This window comes from Physella acuta, unplaced genomic scaffold (genome assembly GCF_028476545.2).
Source record: "Physella acuta isolate Inbredline_101_S28 unplaced genomic scaffold, ASM2847654v3 ptg000215l, whole genome shotgun sequence".
In the NCBI taxonomy this organism is placed as follows: Eukaryota; Metazoa; Mollusca; class Gastropoda; family Physidae; genus Physella; species Physella acuta.
The window spans coordinates 110,828-117,500 of record NW_026731734.1 but is presented as its reverse complement, the minus strand read 5'-3'; the positions used below and the strand labels follow the sequence as shown (position 1 = coordinate 117,500).

At 40.5% G+C, this 6,673-nt stretch overlaps 1 protein-coding gene across 1 annotated transcript in view; it reads right to left on the bottom strand.

The window, feature by feature from the left end:
• The window catches only part of LOC131937635 (neuronal acetylcholine receptor subunit alpha-10), a 98,313-nt gene that overhangs the window by 4,403 nt on the left and 87,237 nt on the right, over nt 1–6,673 (bottom strand). The gene's annotated exons all lie outside the window — the stretch shown is intronic.

Genomic DNA, 6,673 nt, shown 5'->3' with positions numbered 1-6,673 from the left:
GGACGGCCAATATATTATCATGCTGTCTCGCTATTGGTGGACGGCCAATATTGAGTACACCCCAGCCAGTGGATCTAAAAATAGACAAATTTATTCACGCCGTGTCCCTGGCCAGAATTGTACACCAGTGGTTCTCAAGTTGTTGCCTGGTTGGTCAGATTTGCTCAATACATTCTCCATGAATGGTATCCTCAAATCAGAAATAGACATCACATATTCTGTTACTTATGAGAAGATGAATACAATTTACGCAGATAAAGACGGAAGGGGTGATAACGTATAGGTGAAGGGGTTTAATAATTTGAGAAGCCTTGATCTTGATCACGTGCTATGTTGTGTGTCTGATCGACTAGTGAACTTCACAAGGTCACTGATGGCGTATCGTGGTTCGGTAGGAGCAAGCGTTCGGCTGTAGGAGCGATCACTGGGGATCTATGTGGTGAAGATTGGACGATTCTAGAAATAAGTGTGAGGGGTTACTATATATTATAATTTTAACCTTGGGTTCGATTCCGTTAGATTTTTACGTTTATGTATAAGAAGTCATCAAACATGTAAATATTGTAATGCATTATCGATTAGTGGTTTGGAAAAGAGTACTTATGATGAGGTAAATAATTTGAAATGATTATGTAGCAGGAAAGTTAGGAAATTCTTTCGTTCTTGTTTGTGATTGTAGAGGAAAAGTAACGTGAAGCATTTGAGGGCAGCTTCTAAAGTGACACATTGGAGGGCCGTTCCTAAAGTGATACATTGGAGGGCCGTTCCTAAAGTGATACATTGGAGGGCCGTTCCTAAAGTGATATATTGGAGGGCCGTTCTTAAAGTGATACATTGGAGGGCCGTTCCTAAAATGATACATGGGGGTGGGGGGCGTTTCCTACAGTGACACATGGGGGAGGGGGTTGCTCTTCTGCTACCTCAGGCCACATCCCTGGTTCTTGTATCAGACATGCTGTATGACGCCGATATGTATCACAGACACACAACACACACACTTACACACACACACACGCACAGACAGACACACACACATGCACACGTACGAATACGAATACGCAAACACAAACTCACGCATACACACACTGGTTTAATGTTAGACTATACATTAAAAAAAACAACAACCCTCTCTTTGATTACAAAAATAGATCGGGACCTAGATGTAAAGCGAAATAAATGAAAAACATCGACTATTTCAGTTCTGAGACCCGATGCTGTAGGTCTTCCGCCTAATCAACTGCCATGACGTCTAATTATCCTAACCACTTCTGGAAGGAAAAACCCATGGCCTCGAGAAATATCATCCTACATACATCCGGTCTGCCTGAAGTGAATTGTTCCTATCTTATGACCGGGTAAGGCAGTGGTTCTTAACCTGCGTTCGATCGAACCCCTGGGGTTTGTTGAGTCAGTCTCAGGGGTTCGGCGGAATTCAAGACACACAACCGACGCATGTGGTTCCCGATGGGGTTTTGTCTGTGCAGACTATAGGATTACCAAGAAGGGTTCGGTGAATGCGCGTATAAGGGGCACATCCATAAATGCCGTCAAGCTTTTTTTAATTTTTACCTCCCTTCACCTCCGTCACACATCGTCACAAAAAGCCAGACCCCCGTCCCATAAAATGACGTCACACTTCAGCCTACAACCCCCTCAAAACATCTTATAACATCGATATTTTTTTCCAAACTCTTGTCAGAACTCTGTCAACATAGAATACTTTAATCCATTCCTATTACAATTTATTAAAACAGGTTTCTAAAACGCTGAATAATGGCTAAAACTCTTTTTCTAACATCGCTTTTTTATAATGCAAAAAGTGTGACGTCACATATCTGAACCCCGTCCCCCTCATCACACACCGTCACAAAATTACAGACCCCCTCCCCCTACGTGTGACCTCATTTATGGGCGACCCCTAAAACTGGTAGGGTTTGGTACCGCCAAATATTTTTAAGAACCGCGGTGTAAGTGAAAACGTAAAGTGGTCTGATGTTATATGTCTAGTGAATAAAACAGACACACTCAAACAGCGTACCCAAGTGTATTTAGAGTTAGAAAAACAATACAATTCCACCATCACTTCACAAATTTAACACTGTATCCCTTGTTACTGATACCATTATACTTTTACTCCTTTCATTTGTCGCCTTACCCCGATGCAAAAAAAATGTTTTAAATATTTCAGCTTCTGAGACAAGTGACACAACACTTGGGCAGATTAGTCCGAGCTACTGTCAGTCAAACTCAGCCCCAGGGTGGGGATCTGTATGCCCCTAGGGTGCGTTAGTCCTCTAAAAATAAAGTTTCATCTTCAACGACACCATTACACAACCCTCCACGCGTTGTCTAAAAAAGGAAAAAAAAATAAAAAGCCTTTTTTTTTTCACACCGTTTGAAAAAAAAAAAGTTGGGAAGAAATAACTTAATTTTAAAGTAACAAGGTCGATAAATGAAAACATTTTACCCGAGGAGAGGGGGGGGGGGACGACGTCTGGAAGTCAATCAATAGTAAAATAGTTTAACCTTTTCTTTATATGGGTCCCCCCCCCATCTTGACCTTATCTTTATGTAACACCCCCACCCCCTTATTCTGCTTTGGCATTTCTTTAAACGGGCTCTCCCCTCCCTCCAATCAAATTCTGTTTTGACCTTTTTGCTAATGGAAAAAAAAATGTGATGTTGGAAATTATCACGTTCTTGGTGCAATGTTGACAGTTATCACGATATTTGTCTGATGTTGACTATGGTCACGTTCTTGGTGCAATATGAACAGTCCTCACGTAATTAGTTTTATGTTGACATTGACCATAACTTTTGTAACTTTTGCCTGATGTTGAATATGATCACGTTGTTTGTGTGAAGTTGAACATGATCACGTTATTTGTGTAATGTTTATTTCAACTCTCGCAATGACAGATCACGTTCTTAATATCACGAAGACTATGGTCACGTTCAAACGGTGTCTTTGGACAGGATCACATCTTGGGTGTCATGTTCAATTAGAATCAAGTCTTGTCGGTGTTGGATCACGTAAATACAGTGCAGTTCACGTGATGTATGTGAGCTAGAATATGGTCATTTGATGTGTGTGATCTTGAATATGGTCATTTGATGTGTGTGATCTTGAACATGATCACGTGATGTGTGTGATCTTGAACATGATCACGTGATGTGTGTGATCTTGAATATGGTCATTTGATGTGTGTGATCTTGAACATGATCACGTGATGTGTGTGATCTTGAACATGATCACGTGATGTGTGTGATCTTGAATATGGTCATTTGATGTGTGTGATCTTGAACATGATCACGTGATGTGTGTGATCTTGAATAGTATAACGCGAATGAAAAGTAAAAAAAAAAACAAAAAAAAAAAAACCTACAAACACAAACAAACAAAACCAAAACCATGTTAAACAACAATTACACCCGCTCTCAAACTGCCCAGCAAGCGATAAAAAAAAAAACTCATCATATCTTGACCGACAGCTAAATGGTCATAATGACCCCCATTAGCCGAAACCTGAGGAAGATGTCAAGTTAATTATAGCCGACATGGTTGACCTACTTAGCTCGCCAATATTTCTGGATAAACTGTATTGATCAGTCTTGTGACGTGCTTCATATTTGAAGATCGATTTTACCGTCATTAATAAAAAAAACATTTAATTACCAGACCTTTGTCATTTTCTCACTCGATTTCCCTATATCAAACAAAGATTTTTTGCTGTTGCAGAATTTTAATGTTTAAATGATTTTGTTTTTTGCTTTTGGAAAAAAAAACAACAACAACATATTCTAACGAGTCTTGCCGTTTTATTGTCTATTCCATCGACTGCCCGAAAGCCTTTGTTTGAACTTTGCCATTAGCGACAATCAAAAGATGGCTAGTAATTTAAGTGTCAAACACTCAATGGAAATAAAGATTGACTATAAAATTATAGTCGATAGTAAATAATGAAACAGAAATTTATATTTGTTTAGAAACGTATTGAGGCTGATGAATTCATAGCTTCTGATCACACGTTTTTTTTTTAAAAAAACTGGCTTTAGTTTAATCTTCAATTTAAACCAACACATTTTATTGGAATCTTTACTTTATTTCTAGAACTAAGTTCGATGTTTTCTAAAACTGTCCGCGTTCTGTTAACTGTCGACCTCTTTCACCTTGGTGTAATATAAGTTTTGTCAGCCGAAATATTGAAATTCATTTAGAAATTCCACTTCGTTAGTACATCTACAACCTTTCACAGCGGAGATTATAGTTTTGAAGGTGCACCATCATGGCGGATGTTTACATAGTAACTGATCCCTGACGTCATATGCAAGCAGTGTATTAGTTAAAATGATTTATTTATTTTTGTTATAGATGAGTTTAACTATGAAAACTAAACCATATTTCAGGGAAGTGTTTACCTGTGTTGATATTTTGTTCCAGCACCTGTGCTAACGTAAACAACAGTAAAGGGGGCAAAACAAACAGATGTAGACCGGGTGTTGGGTTTATGCTTTATTTCAGGGTTGGTGGGGGTGGGGGGGGGGGGGGGTGGAGTCAATGGACGGTAGCATAATTTGTAGAAAGTAGACCATTTAAATTATTAGAGTCAATGGACGGTAGCATAATTTGTAGAAAGTAGACCATTTAAATTATTAGATTTCTTATTTATATTAATTTAGAATCGGTTTTATCGTTTATTATTTGTTACCCTAATCGATCGTGTTTAATATTGGATAATTTCCTTGTAAAAGTTCACTCTTAAAAGCCAAATAATAATTAATTTGGAAAATTGAGCTATAATTAAACCTGATAAGATTTAAGATATCATTAAACATGATAAGATCTGCTGGTTCGTAGTAAAGCATGCCGATAAACAAGCGGAAGAACTGACGATAGAGTGTGCTAAAAATGTACGGAACCTGGTAAAAAAAACGAAAAAATTTCCCACAAGCGCATTTAAAAGACATTACTTTTTTTAAATTGAAAAAATATTAATTTTGACAAGTTGAGTAAAAATATGGCGCACTGTAACGAAAAAAATAAATAAAAATTCAGCCGACAATCTGTCTTCGAAAAGCCAAAGATTTGAAACGTTTTCTTGAGTTGAAATAAAACTGTTAAACTTTAAAATTTAAACAGAAAGTCCAGATGGTCTCGTTTAGAGCCAAGGTGAGCGGACAGGAAAGTAGCAGTGTATCAGCAAATAGTTTCTTTACACCCTTAACACGCATGTTTTCCATGTTACAGATATCGTTAAAAGAAAGCAAATGTTAATATTTCAACCGAAATTCGACACCATATATTTTAATGTAAATTTTGTTTCAAGATTTGGCTAGAAAGGAAGAAGATTTTCAACCCCTTTCGAATCCAAGATTGGAGCTAATGATTAGCGGTGTTTATTTCAGACTTTTTTCTCCGGGGCGGTACTTGAAATTTTCGGGAGGGGGGGGGGGGGGGGCACTGGTAAAAGTATATATTTTCTATATAAATTTCGTTCGAGGGGGGGGGGGGGGGGGGCGGTAGACGTTTTTCTGTGGGAGGGGGGCGGAACAGAGCCGAAGAGATGCCTGGAAGAAACACTTGTGTTTAGGTACAAACAAGAGGAGCGAATTGTTTTTAACCCTTCATGCTCTTCATGCTTGCACTTGATACAGTATTTAATCTTAAATAAGTCACCTGGGTGGTCGACACGTAGATGAAGCGACGCGAACACCCTGCTGAAATAACCGGTTAGTACCTAATCAGAGGCGTAGCGACCCTTCCCGGCGCCCGGGGACATACTTTCAATTTGGCGCCCCCCTCGGGAGCAAATTTTCGATTTGCACCCCCCCCCCCCTCGAACTTTTCATTTGCACCCCCCCTCAAACTTTCGATTTGCACCCCCCCTCGGTACTTGAAATTTTCGGGAGGGGGGGGGGGCACTGGTAAAAGTATATATTTTCTATATAAATTTCGTTCGAGGGGGGGGGGGGCGGTAGACGTTTTTCTGTGGGAGGGGGGCGGAACAGAGCCGAAGAGATGCCTGGAAGAAACACTTGTGTTTAGGTACAAACAAGAGGAGCGAATTGTTTTTAACCCTTCATGCTCTTCATGCTTGCACTTGATACAGTATTTAATCTTAAATAAGTCACCTGGGTGGTCGACACGTAGATGAAGCGACGCCAACACCACGCTGAAATAGCCGGTTAGTACCTTCAGAGGCGTAGCGACCCTTCCCGGCGCCCGGGGACATACTTTCAATTTGGCGCCCCCCTCGGGAGCAAATTTTCGATTTGCACCCCCCCCCCTCGAACTTTTCATTTGCACCCCCCCTCGAACTTTCGATTTGCACCCCCCCTCGAACTTTTCATTTGCACCCCCCGCTCAAACTTTCGATTTGCACCCCCCCCGTCGAACTTTTCATTTGCACCCCCCCCCTCAAACTTTCAATTTGGCGCCCCCCCCTAAGGTCGGCGCCCGGGGACATATGTCCCCCCCCCCGCCCCCCCCCTCGCTACGCCTCTGAGTACCTTTACCACATAGGTAGCCGGTTAAGTACCGCGATGGTATATCCAGTCGTGTGATACTGAATGTAATCAGGTCACGTGATTGGTGACCCTGTAGACCTACAGCTTATGGATCACGTGATTAGTGTAAACAAAAAAAAAAACACGACCCTTTTTTGTGACACGA